This window comes from Suricata suricatta, chromosome 2 (genome assembly GCF_006229205.1).
Source record: "Suricata suricatta isolate VVHF042 chromosome 2, meerkat_22Aug2017_6uvM2_HiC, whole genome shotgun sequence".
In the NCBI taxonomy this organism is placed as follows: domain Eukaryota; kingdom Metazoa; phylum Chordata; class Mammalia; order Carnivora; family Herpestidae; genus Suricata; species Suricata suricatta.
The window spans coordinates 157,250,959-157,268,750 of NC_043701.1; positions in this window are offsets into that span (position 1 = coordinate 157,250,959).

Here is a 17,792-nt window from a genome sequence, read left to right on the forward strand (position 1 = left end):
AATCCAGAGTGGTCTGTGCTTTGACAGGTGGATGGAGGGAGCAGAGGGGAACCAGGGAACCAGACCTGGCCCTGGTGAGGAGGGATGGGAAGGCTTCACGGAGCATGTGAGGTTTAGGTGGAGAGGTGATGGGCACATGGGAGCTAGAGAAGGGTGGGGAGGAGATGGGGCTGAGAAGAGAGGGCTGGGGATGAGCGCCGAGGAGGAGCAGTGCACAATCAGGAGCCCACGCCCTTGGGGAGCATGACAGATCGGCAGAGGGGTGGGCTAGACCTTGTGGGTCATGTTACGCTGTGCAGTTTTTATACTGGAGGCCATGGGAGCCACAGAGGAGGTGAAGCAGGGAGTGACATAATCATTTTATTGTTTTAGAAAGAACCTCTATGCTCTTTTGAGAAGGGATTTGAGGGGCAAGGCTGTGGACAGAGTCATCCAGATAAGAGAGTGAGTGAACATAGGACAGAATCAAGAGATGTCTAAGGGGTGATGGGTGGCTGCAGGGGGCTGAAGAGAGGAAGAACCCAAGCTTCTAGCCTGGGTGGCCCATGGCATTCCTGGAGACAGAGCTTGAGGAATGAGACAATTGTCCAAGATATAGTCCTTCCTTTTATGTCCTAGATGAGATGCTTGGGTCGCAAGCATTAGCTCTACAAGGGTCAAGGTAATGCACCCCCCTCAGGGCATAGAAGGGAGGCTGTCCCCCTAAAATAGACCACTGTGCTTCTGATCTGCACACTAGCACATGTAGGCCTTAAACAACTTGATAAGGTGGGCAATGCTATTATCATCACCACCATTTTACAGATGGGAAAACTGAGGCCCACAGAAGAAAACTGATTTGTTTAAGTTTGCAGAATCTATTCTAGTCCTCAGAGTCTGTTCCAGTCCTGATCTCCTGATTCTCAGGATGAGTAGTTCTCCTGGGAGCTGGTGCAGGGAGTCTTTCCCAGAAGGGCCTGTGAGTGGTCCTTGGTTAGGGAATCCATAAATTCTCTAAAAATGTGTGCAGAAAAGAATGGGCAGATGGCTTTTTCTGGGGAAGAGGGTCTATTGCTTTTTTTTTTTTTTTGAGTATAATTAACGCTCAGTGTTACATTAGTTTCGGGTGAAGGGCATTTTGCTTTTATCTGATTCTCAAAGGAGTCCCTGACCCCCTAACTGTAAGGACCCAGAGATTATTGGAGGGGGCCAACCTGGGACCAGCTGCCTCTGTTTACATGGTCTGGGGTGAGGGCAAGGAAGCTAATGGTCCCCAGTTGTCACCAGGTAATAGGAGCATAATCTGATGACCTGTGGCCCACAAATATGTGTTAAGGTAAACTGAGAGGTTGCTCTTGGGGGCTGGGAACCCAAAGGAGAGTGACACAGATGCAGCCCTCACCTCCATTCCCCACTGTCACTCTGTGTGCATCTCTTGGGGCAGTCGGTGACAGGGGAAATGGCACCTTTCTCCTTAACTTTGCAGCTTGGGGAGCAAAATCCTAAAGGGAAAAAAGTGGGGACATGTAGGAGACAGAAGAGGAATGAGGCTGGAGCCTTGACTGATCCAGGCAGCTCCCCGGAGAAGGCTTCTTCTGGGGTCTGCTCTCTGAGACTGTGTGCATGTGTCCCGTAGACTCTGGACTCAGTCTACTCTGGGGAAGTGGCCCATGCAGGGTTCTAAGGTCACAGGAGGGGCTCTAAAGCTGGAAGGAATTCCTGGAAGGGACCCTCACATTTGGAGGCACATTCTGGCAGGTCTTAGCAGTCAGGGGTTGCGGGGGGCAAGTTTGCTGGGGTTGCTTGGGAAAGTGATGGGGGTGAGGAAGGGAAGAGGGTAAGGAGTGTGGTCCAGCAGCAGAGAGGGGCCCTGGGGAGGCTGCAGGCAAGTGACCCCAGTGGGCTTTCTTCCAGTAAAGTGAGAGAAGCCCCCACCTCATGCACTTATCTGTAAGACCGCCATCGGCCGGTGCCTTAGGATCCATGCAGGACTGTGCTCCCACCTTCTTCTTCTTCTTCTTTTTTAAATGTTTATTTATTTCGAGGGAGACAGAAAGAGTACAAGCAGGGGAGGGGCAGAGAGAGAGGGAGAGAGAGAATCCCAAGCAGGCTCCATGCTGTCAGAGCCTGAAGTGGAGCTTGATCTCACAAACCTTGAGATCATGACCTGAACCGAGATCAAGAGTTGGATGCTTAACCAAATGGGCCACCCAGGTGCCCCCCTCTCCCTTCCCCTTCTTCCTCACTAACTTTGTTAGTAACATTTCCTAATTTGCCAGAGGAAATGAGGCACAGAGAGGTCAGTTAACAGATCCAGTCTGACACAGCGAGGAAGTGGTTCAGCTGGGAATCCGATCGAGGTCTGTCTGACATAGTCCAGTCGTCATCATGCCGCTTGCCTTCTGGAGCGGTGTTAGCCTTGCCCCTCTCCTTGCCCCCCCTCTTTCCCATTCCCCACCCCACTCCACCGCTGACTCCTGTCAGCCAGCAGGGCTCCTAGGGCCTCCAACTGTAAGCCAGGCCTGCGCCACAGAGGCTGCTGCACGGCCCATTACCAGCACTCTCCTGCCCTCTTATGGCCGCCCCTGAACCAGCGTCTGCTGCAAGGCTCCCTGGGGCCTCCGGGACCTCGGAGTCCAGCGCAGGAAATCTGAGCCTTGGGTAGGCTCCGCCAAGCTAGCCAGTGACCCTGGTAAAGATATCCCGGCTCACAGAGAGACACAGAGGGCTCAAATCCACCTGCAGAGAGGGGAGCTGGGAGAGTTCTTTCTTCAAGGAACCACTCTGGGGGCAACCCTTGGACCCTCTTTACATCGGGGAACAGAGACAGCTCCATGTGTCATACTCTGCTCAGAAACAGCTCTCCAAAAAAACATCCAGGGATGGGGATGCACTTCTACGCTCTGGTTTCTCTGTCTCAGTCCTCCCAATGTCCCTCCTCGTGCTCTGTGCTCTATTTAACCCTCTGGATCTGGCCAACCCCAGATCTCTGCTCAGTCAGTCCCTTTACCTGCAATATGCTGGTTCTCGCCACCAGCACCTCCAATCCACCTGGGAAGTCATACCTTCACTGTGTTCCCCAGGTGTGGACACCTGTGCCCTCTCCTCCCCGCCCCTACTTACAAGATGCAATTAGTTCATGTTGAAATCAACCTAAAAGCCCACTACTCATACCTAGGAGTGTAATTTTCTTGGCTGGAGCCACGGTGCACCTGGCATTTTGCTCTTGGTTTTTTATCATTATATAATCATTTTCTTTTGTTGCTACCTAATGCTTATAATAGTTATTTAGTGACTGATGAGTCATCATTTCCATTCATTGACCAGGTAGTAACCGACATCCGCCTTGAAAACAGATCATTTCTCTTTCTTTGCCTCCTTCTCTCTCCCCTCGGAGACTGGTCTCTGAGTCTTTTTCTCCTTAATTGTGATGTGAAGGTACTCTCACAGATCACTGGGTTCTGTGAGGACTCGATAATGTACAGCACCCCGTGCCACCTTTGGCTCGTAGTATGTGCTCAGGAAAGGTCACTTTTATTTCCAGAAGGAAGGGAACATATCCAGCTTATAGGAGTGTGGGCTGAAAGTCCAGGGATGAGGTCACTGGTGAGCTGTCCCCGAAGGGTGGCACTGGCTTCGTTGCAGGATGCAGAGAGAAGAGCCTCCGCGCCTTGGGCAGCCCCCGTGACACATCGGATGCCCTGGGCGCGTCATGGGACTTTTAGCAAGAAATAGCATCAAAACAGCTTCTCTTTGAAAGGCAGGATGCTATGTGGTTTATAAAGTCTTTTCATTTTGCTCTAGCTCATTTCATCTTTATAATAACATTCTTAGAAGATAGGCATTACGATTCCCACTTTATAGGCAAGGAAAATGAGGCTCAAAGACATTAGCGTGTCCCAGATCCCACGGCTACTAAGTGGCCAAGTGAGGACCCTGGGGCAGACGTGTCAGGCCCTCTTTGCTCACCCCGAGCTGACAACTGCACAGCAGTTTAAGTGCTCTGAGCGGGAAGCCAGTTTGGTGATGCAGGTTATGAATTATTTGCTAAAACCTCAGGCCAAGAAACAGGCATTCTGCGGTTTTGAGTAAGTGTAAATGCCTTCCCTGCAGCAAAGGACTACTGTGAGCTGGGCTAGCTCAGCCGGGAACTCATTGCTGGGGCCCTGGGGTACGTACAACTTCACTGTTTGTGGAATCCACATTCGTGAGCCCTTCCTTGGCATTCATCCTGTCAGTTAAAGGTCTGCGTTTCCCTCTACAAGGGTCTTGCTCAAGATCTTAGGCTGCCCCTGTCTCTGTAACTTACTCAGACTTCGGGAAGCGTGGCAAAGGAAGGATCTCATACTGAGAGACGAGGGCCCACTGTGTGCCAGTGACATCCCTTCCATTTTCTCATTAAATCCTCAAGGTGATCCTAGGAAGTAATCACGTTCAGCTTTTCAGATGAGAAACGGAGTGTGTGCCCTGCTCAAGGCCACACACGAGGGAAGGGAGGAGGTGGCTCGGGACCTCACGTGGCCATCCGCTTTTCTCCCAGGGAAGAGTTTTCAGAAGCCACTAACATTCTGGGCAGGAATTTAAGCTGCATTTAACTGAGGCTAAAGCAGATACTGCTCCAAGTGTTCAGGGACACTTGGGAGCATTAAAATCCGTTTCTAGAATTCCAAGGACAAAGACCTTGCAAAGCCGCTGACAAACAGCTTTAGAATTAAAGGGGCTTTAGAATTCAATTAAACCCAACCAACTTTTATTGCTATCACTGCAGGACAGGTGTGGTGCCAGGTGCTTCAGGGAAGGGACAATGAAGAAGGCGGGCTTTGTCTTTATGGAGTTCTTGGGATGGGGACCCGGGCACCTCTGGAATCACCGCATTGTGTGGGTTCCTGCCACAGGGCGGGAGATGGTGATGCTTGTCAAACACATTTGGGAAGCATTGCATTCTGGACCCTTCTCTTGCAGCTCACCCGTTAGTGTTTTCAAAGGCTTGAGAAGGAAGGACACCGGTTTAACTTTCTTTAGTCCACAGTGTCTCAAACGTATTTGACAAGGGCGCCCCTCTTTCAATGCCTTCTTGCCCCTGGTGGGTTGTTTATTCACATCCTTGGAATATTCCATGGAGCACACGTTGGGACACAGTGGCCTGGGGCAGCTCCATGTGGGGCTGGGAGGCTAATGAACACATTCTCTTCTTTTGGGACAAACTAGAAGGATCTCCGTTTGGGGCTGTTGGTATTTCTCACTCTCTGCTCTTTTCCAGAAGTTGTTTCTGCCAGTGTCTGGCTTCAGCTTGGGCTGCTTCCTTAAAGGGGTGTCTTTTGAGACTTCCTAACTAAAGGGATCCTTTGGGTCAGCAGACGGTTGTTTGGGGAACATGAGAACGGTCACAGCTTTCATTATATATGCAAAGGCACAATTTCCAACAGGGGATTGACGCAGCCTGCATTTTAATAGGGAGAAGATACTGGAAAACAACAGAGGAGGGGCCGTTTGCCTCCAGCGTGGGGTCAGGTTGTCAACAGGGTTCTGCTTTCATCGATACTGAGGTCACCCTGCCCCTGGCCGGACTCCAGGCATTTATTTGCAGGATGAAAATGGGTGGGCAGATGTTTCCAGCATGTCAACATCCAAGCCTTGGCCTCGTAACAGTGGCCTCTTCTCAGAGGTGACATGTAGCCCAGCGGTTTACCTAGCAGATCCAGGGCAAAGAGGTGACTTAGATCTCCGGGGCTGTAACAATATTAAATGGTTCCATGGGTGTGGTAACATTTTTTCCTTGGTTAGGAACTAGCCTGGCACCATGATTGAGAAGATGCTCTCTCGTGTCATTAAGGCTTGGCCCTACCTTGGGCCTGTCATGTGCTCGCTCTGAGCCTTGGGTGTTTCTGTCCAGTAAAGATAATCCCTACTTTGGAATGCCTAATACTTGGATTTGAAAGCTCCATGGGGTCTGCCATTATGATTGGATTGTCAGAAGGACAGACTGTGTGTGGAAATGCTTTATAAACCATGTGAAGCATGGTGCAAATAGAAGAGGGGTTATAGCCTGACTCTACCAAGGGCTCAGGATTTGTCAGGGTCTGTTCTAAGTGGGTTCCGTGCACTATCTCATTTAAGCCTCAACCCTAGGAGGTTGGATACCGTGATTCTCCACTTACAGACGAGGAAACTGAGACCCAGTGAGTTTAAGTAACTGGTTTATGGTTACATGTCATGGAACTGGGGTTCCCACCCTGTTCTCTCCCTACAGAGCCTTGGACTTGAGTTCCTGAATCTCTGCTAGGGGAGAAGTGTTCTCCTGTGGAGGGTGTGGGGGCCTCTGAATATTCCGAGGGCGGGCACAGGAATCCAGGGGCTCTAGATTCTTTCCTAGGGTCTTTGGTGCCCGGGGCTCCAGAGTGAGGAGCAGAGAATGAGGAAGGGCCATCTTAGTCTAGTCCTTGCAAAAGACAGTGCACCCTGTCTCTGGTGAGGAGGTGGGGTCATACTGAAAATGCCACCCCTACTGCCGTTGTGACCTTACTAGTCACGGGAACATCTATCAAGCCCTTTGCTTCATTTCATTCTCACAACTGTGAAAAAGGGACAAGTGAACACCTCATTTTACACATGGAGAAACTGAGGCATAGGGAAAAATTGTGAAGTCATGCAGCCTGCAAGCCTCAGAGTGGAGGCCCCCAGCCAGGACATCTGGCCCTGGGCCTGTGCATGGAGTGCCTTCCATATAATGCTGTGCTTCAGACCCACTGGAGGCCAGAGGGAAAGACGGGTCGGTCCCTAGGCCAGGCTTGGAGAGAGCCAGCTAGGCCCTTCACATATTTTTATTTTATCAACCCTCATAATTAAGAAAACTTACAGATGAATAAATGTGGGCTTTCAGGACTGAGACTTCTCTGAGGCCACCCAGCTTTGAAGAAGCATCAGGTCTGCCTGTTCCAAAGGCCCTCCTGTCCCTCTACATCTTGGTCACCCTTAGGAGGTCTCTGCTCTGGGACTCTGATTCCTGGAAAGATCCAGGTACACCATGTCCTTTTCAGGGGGCACCCCGGGGACCAGGCCTCTCACATCTACTTTATGTCTCTTTCCTCAGCAGCCAAGACCAGAGGCAGGTGATCTACAAAGGGCGGGGGTCGGGGGACCATGAAAGGGGAACGGTGTCGATGAGGTGACCCAGATCACCTGTCTTACACCTGTGATGGCCACACCCGCAACAGTCTCAGCAGACAATCTTGATTTCTCTCCCCTTCTGCCCTCTGGATTTTCACCGCGCAGAGCCGTGACTAGCGCTTCCCCGCCCTCTGGATTCACATGGCAGCTACACAGAAGGCACAGGGCCTGGTGCTTCAGTGGGAGACAGGGCGCAGATCCGAGGCCTGGCTGGAAAGGCCAGGCTGTGCTCAGAAGAGCTGATGGGGAGGGTGCTGAGTCTGGCCGGAGCAGGGAAGCAGGGAGAAGCCATTCGTTTCCCCGCTTGCTCCTTTCACTGCTTTTTATTAAGTGCCTACTATGTGACGGGCACTGTGGTTGGTGCTGGGAGTTAAAAACAGAGGCTTTTGAGTTGGTCCGACTGGATTTCAACTCTAGCTCCATCCCTGGGACACGTAACCTCCCTGCAAATCAGCATCCTCATGTCCAAAATGAAGACAGCAGCGGTGCCCAGCTCACCGAGCCGTAATGAGGATTAGACGAGGTCAGGTGTAGTGAATGCTTAGAACAGAGCGTGGCACATAGTAAGAACTGAATAAATGGTAGCTATTAGTGCTATTATTATCTCTGTCCTTGGGAGTTCACAGTCTGGAGAGACACAAGACATTATAAAAAAACAAACCAGATCATTTCCTAACGACTCGGCCAGGAAGCGATGCTGAGGTAACACCTAGGAGTGGTGTCAGAATTTCCTGCTCCCAGCTCTCTCTGAGATGTACCGAGGTCACGCTGTTTGCTTCGCGCCAGAGGTGGGTCCCTCGGCAAGGGTTCCCTCCGCCCTGAGCCCTTAGGGTGTGAGGGGTCCAGGACCGGGGCTCTCGCCACCTTGCTTCAGTTTCATCTTCTGAAAGGAGGGAAAACCTGTGTTGGGATTGGAAAGAGCTTCTGAGTCTCCTTCACAATTCTGCAGTGCGGATAAGAGACAATGAGATGGAAAATCCAAATGGCCAAAATGGATATATAAGAGCAAGAAGTTTAACAGCCTGATGACAAGCAGCACATGAAATGGTAATCCTCTGGCAGCTGATAAGCATTTCAGAGGCAACAAGGCAGAATAGGATTAGAGGGGGGAAGCTGGGGACCCTCACTCGCAGCCTAGTGAAGTTCCTTGGGGTGGGGGGGCGGGTTCTGTCCAGACTTGGCAGGGGCTTCACCATTCCATTGTGCTGCACCTGGGAGAATCACCCAGAGGTAAGAACTCTGTTTTTAAGCATCACCTGCTTTATTATTTTCACAGTCTTAAGGACAATATTTCCCCAGGGGCAGAGGGGCTGAGACTTTCCAGTGTCCCCGGAAATTCTCAGCTTTAATCAGACTGTGATAATCTTACTTTCTGGTTCTAATTGTAGAAAATAAACAACTTTAATCATTTTCTTTAGTATTGTCAATTTTGTACTCCGAAGACCATCTCCAGGAGCTAGCTTTAAGAAGATAAAATAAAAAAGAAATATTTATTTATCATTTTGGGGTAAATCACAATGGGCGTGGGAAATCTACTTCCTTCTAGAAGGTCAGGCGTGCTGGTCTCAGAATGAGATGGGAGCGAAGCTAAATGCGACTCTTGGGTCCACCTGTCGGTGGGACTCTTCATTCCCTGGGGTCCAGACATGATCTAGATCCTACAATAATCCAAGCTGAGGATAATCTAAGCTAAACTGAGGATAAGAATGGGGTGGGGACGCAGGCTGGGACAGAGAGCACCACAGAGGAGGGCAGTATGGATGAGCAAGCATCATCCCTGCTGATACGATCTTTCACTAGAGTGATCTTGTCTTGGGTGCAGTGAACTGAATTGTGTCCTCGCTCACAAAGACGCATTTATGTCTTAATCCCCAGAACTCATGAATGTGACATTATTTGGAAAAGGGTTTTGTAGTTGTGATCAAATTAAAGATCTTGAGGTGAGATCATCCTGGATGATCTGAGTGGACCCTAAACCCTTAGAAGAGACAGAAGAGGAAAGGGAGAAGACAGCAACAGGGATCGGAGTCAGGCCACCACTAGACCGTGTGGGGCCACCAGAAGCTGGAAGAGGCAAGGTTTCTCTCCTACAGCCTTCGGAGGGGGCACAGCCCTGCTTGATTTTGCCCCAGTGATACTGATTTTGGACTTCTGGCCTCCAGAACTATGAGAAAATAAATTTCTGTTACAGGACCCCAATTTTGTGGTCATTTGTTATAGAAGCCTTAGGAAACTGATAGGACGGGTATAGAATTACGTGGTGAAGACGATGTTGGAAGACTAGAATCTGTGAAGATTGGGGCTCTCAAACAGAACACAGGGTGGGGCTGTTGGGGGGAAGAAGGGAATAGAAATCAAGAGCCTCTCACCTTCTTCCTCAGGCAGTATGTGCTCGGGCCAGGGGTGAGATCATCCTAGATTATGTGGGTGGGGCCTCTCCTGGGTGACATGGTTGTCTGGTGGTGCCTTCCTGCTTCGCCATCCTTCCCGTTACATCTTCCTGGCTTGTCCTGGTCACAGGGAGGGATTTGCCCAGGTGACCTGAGGTTGTATGAGAACATGAACTAGCAGGGGTTTTGCCTCAGCCTCAGGCAACTCACTTCAAATCTAGGGCTTCAGCCAGAGGTCTCAGCAGCCTCAGGGCTGGGGGCTGGCCGAGTCTCTGGGGCACTGCGGACACCACAGCCCCCCAGTCAGGGCAGCAGGAAAGGGCTTTCTGACCCTCGTGGACTGGATTCCTGCTCGCTCTGCTCAGTCTTCTCACTCCCATCCTTAAGTCCCCTCGTAAGGCTTTGGAACTTACTGCTCCTTGACTGTGGGGCCAGCCTCAGAAGCTAACAGCATGAATGAGCAAGCACTGGGCGAATACTAAAGAGGAATTGTGCACACAGCCAATCTCAGCCTGGCAGCTTTTTTTCCTTTTAGGATACGTGTGTTTGTGGTTGTGATATTATATTGCACACATTAATATAGTCATATTTTCTGCTAGTAAAATTGTTCCTGGCTCATATAATGGGATTAAATATATCAGTATTTCATGGTGTTCCGCAAAAAGCCCTTAACTTCCAGGTGCTCAGCCACATGGACAAGTTTGAGAACCACTGATCTATAATAAAGGGTAAAATCATTGAACACATGAGTAAGCAGGATGTTTGAAAGAAGCCATTTGTCACTAATTCATCAGTATTCGGGTAGGTGGAAGCTATCGAGATATGGACAAACTGATAAATGTAAGGTATTTAAACTTTTCAGAAAGTATCTCATTAGACTTCATGTCTAATAGGGTTGATATGAGACACTCCTGAAGACCTCTTTTGGCCTTCAGAGCAAAACCAGAAAATCCGCTTCCTTTCATTGCCAAACATAACCTCATTGCTTCCTGGCTACTGTAAGATTTGCCTGTCTCCGCCTGTGTGAAGGGATGCTCTATGCGCAAAAGCCATAGCACAGATATTGGCCCCAGGCTCCAGAGTCCATACACCCCACTTCTTGGTCAGTTGCCTTGGAAAGGGACTGTCCTGGGATCAGGACCATTGTCTCCCTAACTTAAATTATATCCTACTGAGCTAGCAAATAAAACCCAGAAAGGGACCCAGGGTCCCAGTGGACTCTCTAGTTATTTACAGGGAGACATTCTGCAAAGAAAGGCCTGGACGTTGATTGGCCTCCCACGAGAAAACATTGTTCTACCTCTGAACTCAGCAGTGCACTAGCCATAGTGGAGTGTGGTATGCATCTTGGTCACTGGATACCCCCAAATCAGAGACAGTTGGAGAAGTTTCCAGAAAACCAAGGGGGTGATGATTTGGGATGAGAAGACAGAGAAATAAAAAGAATAATTAGATTATACAAATAATAAAATTATTTGGGGGCGCCTTAGTGGTTCAGCTGATTAAGCGTCTGACTCTTGATTTCAGCTCAGGTCATGATCTCACGATTTGTGAGGTTGAGCCCTGCCCTGTGTTGGGCTCTGCACTGACAGTTCAGAGCCGCTTGGGAGTCTCTCTCTCCCTCTTTATCTTCCTGTCCCCTGCTTGTGCTCGCTCTCTCTCTCTCTCTTTCTCTCTCAAAACATAAATGAATAAACATTTTAAAAAAGTAATAAAGTTTATTTAATAATAACAGAAGATGAGGATGAGAAAGAAGAAACTGGCTAAGAGAGAACCAGCAGGCAAGGGATACATTCTGAACCTGGACGAAATGACCTTAAATCAGACCAAAAAAAAAAATACTCCTTGGTAAAATCTTGCAAGAAAACTTATGCAGAAAACATAGCTAGAGAAAAAAAGATTCAGCAAAATCCCTCTTTAATGGATCCACAACAGGCTCTTAAAGAAAACTATGAGATTGGGGGCATGGTGTTCCTTCAGTAATTATTTATTTGGCCCCTGCTGCGTGTCAGGCTCTGTGTTGGGCCCTGAGGAAACAACAAGCAGAAAACACACACTGTCTGCTCTCCGAGGAACAAACCCTTAGGTGGGAATCCAGGAAGAACGGTGGTAATTACAGGATCAGCTGTGATGGTGGGAGAGGTCACCATGGATACCCAGCACCTGAGCGAAGGAGAGGCATCCCCTAGACTGGGACGGAGGGGACCCTGCTGCAGTCACTGGTGGCTGTGGACCCTTGGCTCACTGAGCCCTGGGTTGCTCTTCTTGCGCTGGGCCGTGCTCTGCCCCGAGGAGAGGAGCTCTCCCGAGCGCAAATGGTTTCGAAAGTGTTTTAATGACTGGGCCCATCCATAATGCAACTGCTGCAGTCCCAGAAGCTCAGACGACAGGCAGCATGGAGTCTACTCTGTTATAAATATTTGATCTTCTAAAACAGCATTACTGTAAATATTATTTGCTGCCCTGAAAAGCTTCAAGCCCATAGTTTTAATTTCCCACATTAGGAGTCTAATGAAGAGGTTTTCAAAGTGCCCTCTCTGGGGACAGAGTTTACTGGCAGGTTCCACGCTAGGTCCTGGAGGAGGTTAAATTTGGATCAGGTGGTGCCTATTCTCAGAGCTGGAGATGCATGAGTGGGAGTGAGAAGTGCAGCAGGTGTAGATGAGCAAGACCATGCTGAGGGCTCCCCCCTGAGGAGACACTCATTCTGAGGGTCCTGGGGAAAGCAGAGGGGGTTGCACTTCATCTGTGGTCCCCCCAGAGAGGCAGTAAGGCATCGCTGCAGGGGCAGGAGCCAGCTCTGCTTCGGATTTGTTGGGTGGCCTCAGGCTGGGATCACAGGACCTTACCTGCAAAGTGCAGATAACTACCACTCTACCTTTAGGGTGACTGCACGGGACAGGACGTGTGCTAGCACAGTCCTCTGCGTGTAGTAAGTGCTCGGGACATGCTGGCTTGGGACATGTGTGAGCACGGTTAGTGCCTCCAAGAGCTCATGCTGTTGCTGCTGCTGACTGACACCCATGACCTCAGGTTGGATCCAGCCCCCTGAGCACAGCCCATGAGACCCTCCATGAACTCACTTGTCCTCTCCCCTATCCTGACCTCCCACTGCTAATACAAGCCCCAGGCCCCAACCAGTCAGCGTGCAGTTGCCCATCGTGGTCACCTTGCCACATCGTCATCTCATCCTTCCTGTCCCTCCCCTGCTGCTCTCTCAGCCTCTTTGGCCTGGCTAAGCCCTTTGGTTGGTCATGCTTTAACTGTTCTTGCCTCCTCCGGGAAGCTTCTCCGACACCCAGGAACACCAGCTACTGTCCCCCGGGCTCCCCAGGCCGTGTCCTAATGACAGGAGCTTGCTGACTGCATGCTTGTCCACACAGCCCTGAGCACCTGGTGAGGAGGGGGGCATGCTCTTCTTTCCATATACAAGGCTTGGCAGAGAGCGTGGTTCATTGTGTTCAGTGAATATTTGTTGAACAAATGAATGAATTACACAGAGATTTACAATTTCTAAAGGACTTTCATCCTGATGCACTATTTATTCTGCCAAAGTCCCTGGGAGCATTATGAGGCTCAGAGAGGTTAAGTGACTTGTTGAGAGTCACTCAGCAAGTTCAGAGCATGAAGCAGCATGGCTCATTTCTACCCGGGGCCCCAGGGCAACTCTGAATGATTATGGAATATTCCAGAGCCAGGGCCATCCAAAGTTGAGTCAGGGCATCTTGTTCTGACTCTGGCTAGTTACGAGTTGAGGACTTCTACAGAAGCATCAGTCCTGAGCCCTCTACCTTCCAGATCACGGTGGAGTAAGGTGGGCAGAGAGGAGTTCTTCCTGGGGCTGGAAGCTTCCAACAGCCCCAGAGTCACTGCATCACATAATAGCACACTTGAACAGGCATTCTCTTTCAAGTGCTTACAGCCCCATCTACAGAAGAGGAAACTGAGGCACAGAGCTGTTCTGTCACCTGTTCAAGGTCATACCGCTGGTAAGTGGCAGAACTTGGGAAGGAATCCAAGTCCTTAACTACCACTCATTTCCCTGGGTCTTTGACACAGAGATCATGCCAGGGCCTAAAACAAATCTAGCCCCCAGGATGGCTGGAGCTGATGATTTAAAGAACCCAACAGTGCTTAATCTTCCTGCCGGGCTCCCTCATTTTAGTAAATGTTGAGATTTAAGAGCTCATAAAACTGAGCTATAATAGTGCCCTGCCAAGAGCTCTGCACAGGGCTCTCTATCCTAGGCTGCGCCCAGCCTGGCGGTCCTCGCCTTGTCCCAAGTCACCCTGGGAGAGTTCTGTAGCTGACTTAGCTGCCAGGCTCCTCCAGTCCTCAAGAGGCCCATCAGGTTGTTTATGTCCTTGCCAGGGCTAGATTGACATGCGGTGTGGCAACGTGCACAGTGACTGACTGAATTCATAAATTGTTCCGGATGCCGGCAGCAGCTGCAGCAATGCTCACTGGGCTTCAGGGTTCAGTCTGCTCACAAGAGCAAATGGCTGTGAATGGAGTCTCTGCATAGGGACCATCTTCCTGTGGCCATAGCAAGATAGGGGCTATTCACACCCATGGAAGCAATTCTGTGGCTATCGGCAGCCCTCCTCCTAATCTGCCTCAATGGTGGCTTTCTTCAGATTGGAAGCCCCTTCTGAAGTCTAGGACTCGTGGCACCAACATGTACATTCTTCAGCCAGGTTTTCAGCACTTAGCATGGTTCTGTCCTGTAGTCAATATCCAGGCAGTATGTATAGATGGAAGGATGGATGGATGGAAGGAAGGATGGATGGATGGATGGATGGATGGATGGATGGATGAGAGGATGAATGGATGGATGCCTGCAAGAGTAGCTTGAAGGAGGGAAGCAAGCAAGGAAGTGGTAATATGATTATTAAAATGTCCCCAATTCTTCATACCTCCCTATACATGCACCTTCTGCAATGTAATTTCTCAGCCCCTCACACAAAGAGGTGGAGGTCCCCCCACCTTATCCTTTAAATTTTGGGTGGCCTTGTGAATTACTTTGGCCAGTGGAAGTGACAGTGGCCAGTTCTGCACCAAAACCTCAAGACATCTTATGCGCTTCTGGCTTTTCTTTAGAACTTTGTTGAGTGGCCAAGTGAATAAGCAGGCGCTAACTTGCTGGTTGCTGAGAGACATACAACACAATCACTCCAGCACTCCAGCCTGTGGTCAGCCAGCGGTCAGACATGTGTGTGAGGGGACTCCAGCGACCCACCAGCTGAATGCAGGTGCAAGATGGAGCTCAGTCAAGGCCAGCCAAGTCTGGTTTAGATCTGCCCAGCTGACCTGCGGTCTCATGAGTGATAATAAATGCTTGTTGCTTTGAAGTCATTTAATCATGAACTGGTTGGTTGTGATAGCTGATCCAATCCAGAAACCTGGGAAATGAGCCCCTTCAAGTTCAGCCTGGTCCCATCCCCTGTTAGTCCTGTATCCTCATCACTCCTGCCTGACTAGAACCTTCTATCCCAGATTTGGACTTCTCTTCTTCTGAGTCTTCTTCTATGTCTAAGATGCTGGGCAAGCTGCTGCAGTTCAATTCAACCAACAAATTTCACGGAGGACCTGCTGTGTGGAAGACATCATTCCAGCCACTATGGAGATAGAGAAAACAACCTTGATGTCCATAAACATTCAGTCACTGTAATAATAGCAATGTTAACGATGACTGATATCTTTATAGCACCAGGCAATATTCAAATGGCTTCCACATATATCACATATCTGAGCTTGTGATTCGGGGGTGACACAACAGGTTAGATGCAGAATTAACTCTTACCGAGCACCTTCTGCATATGCAGCATTATGATAGAGGCTGGGGAAAGAGAAGTAAGTGAAGCAGGTCATTGTAAAGATTTCTACTTCCCAGGGCTCCTGTGTGGCTCAGTCGGTTGAGTGTTCGACTTCAGCTCAGGTCATGGTCTCATGGTTAGTGAGTTCAAGCCCCACGTAGGGCTCTATACTAACAGCTTGGAGCCTGGAGCCTGCTTTGGATTCTGTCTCCCTCTCTTTCTGCCTCTTTCCTGCTCACACTCTGTGTCTCTCTCTCTGTCAAAAGTCAGTACACATTAAAAAATTAAAAAAAATAACTAATATCTTGAGATGTCCATCAACAAACAAGCTCTCTCTGTGTGGAGATCTGCAGTGCCCATTGACTAGTGTGTGTTGGAAACAGGCTTCCAGACACGGCAAGAGTTTGGGTTGAATATCTCCTGAGGGTCCTTCCACCTCTGAGTTCCTGTGACAGTTCCCCAAAAGTGGCTTCTAAGCCCCCAGGGTTCTACAACATTCTTTCGTAAAGACAGCTGAAAGGAAGGTTTACATGGAACACTGCTCCCATCAGCATGTCGGACTCTGGTGGCCGCTGACAACATCTGAGAAATGGGCTGTGTCAGGAGAGTGCACAGTAGTCATTTTGAAGGAACCTACATAAATATTTTGTCTATATAAAGGCTCATATGTACATGTTAGAAAAGCATTGCCTGTAATTTATATAACTATGGCATCTACAGAAATGTGACGTGTAATTTACAATTCTGCTCTGAGAAGAGGGGAGCAAAAGTCCCTCTTTTCATTATGACGAGTGGCTTGCTTCTCCTAATTAAAGGGTGTAAGAGGATATGAAGCCACCATGTCAACCAGAGGGAGCTGGAAAGGAGGGAAGACAAGGGACTGAACTAACAAGACACATGGAGCCAAAGGAGTGGTCAGAGTAATGGTACTGCAGCATGGAACAAATCAGTTGGGTGAAGGGATGTGAAGGGTGCAGGGTTCACTGGCTTCTGGCACCCTGCTTTGGGATGATGATGTTGTTAATGATAAGAGCAATAATAGGTTAACATTTATTGAGCACTTACTATATGCCAGGGAGTATGAGTTATAAATATTATCTCATTTAAACCTCACAACAATCCAATGCAGTAGGTGTTCTTGTCAAGTCTATTTTATAGAAGAGCAATTAAAGCACAGAGAGCTTAAGTAACTTATTCAAGGTCACACAGCCAGCCCCAAGTGAAAGAGCATGCATTTGAACCTAGAATATCTGACTAGAGCCTGCACTTTCAGCCTCTTCCCAGTCACATCTTGTCTGTCTCTGTAGTGCTAGTGGAGGGCCATCTGTCTGTCTTTCAGTCATCTGCAGTCCCTAGAGTGTGATGGGACGGCGTCAAGAAACATTTCAAGAGCGCTGAGTGATCCCGCCCCCTCAATATATTGATTCCTCCTCTGGAATGAGACAGGCAAGAAGGATGAGTTCTGCCTGGTGGCATAAATTAGCTCTGCGCCCTTGGGGTTTTGTCTCACCGCGCAGCCTCCTTGCCATTCAGGTGGCGCCTCGCCTGCAGCAGAGTTTCGACTTTGGAGCGATTCACAGCCAGCACAGGGCACATGCTGGGACAGCACCCTCCATGTGGAGCCTGGACAAATGGCAGAGTAGAGCAGAGGGCGATGCAATTTACAAGGAATCTTAGCAACCAGGCAACGGGCAATAAACCAGAAAATCGCCGCGGAAACTCGGCGGAGCATGGGCTAAACGAATTGCAGGATTTGTGAGCCAATTTACACCCATCAGGGGAGGGGTGAGAGAGGCACTGGGCAGCTCTGGAAGCTGGAGGACCGCAAGGCTGTCACCTCTGACAGACCTGTCAAAGGACAGTGGGGACACGCATTCCCAGCTGAGAGACAGCTGAGAGGTGTCCTCTGGGGATGTTCCTGAGTGGATCTTGGGCCTCCCTCTCTGTGAGGAATTTGGGGTGCGGAGGGACAGATGTCAGGTGCAAGGGTAAAGATGTGAATGGAGTGACCCTCTCTTTTCTTTGCTCCCAGGGATCGATAAAAGATAGATGACGCATTCCCAGCCACAAGGAGTGCCCACCTTTGGACTCCATCCCAAGAAGTTAGTCTCTTAGGAAGTAAACATCATCTCTCAGGTGAGACACTTCATTGCGAGGTAGGAAGCGGACTTTCAAGAGTGTGGAAGCAAAGGGGGAGGAGCCCCTTCTCTTCAGGATGACGTTGGCACATGTCTGCTGAGAAACACATTCCCATCCCAAGAGAATTCTGGGGGAAATGCAAATTCAGCTGTCCCTGGGGCCTGTGGAGTGGGGAAGGGACAGGTTTGCATGATATAAATATATACACCTGAACAAAAGATCTGTATGAGTGTCTAGAGGAAAATGCGCACCTTGTATCATGTAGGACCCTGAGAGTGTCTGGTTGGTGGAAGTCTGGCTC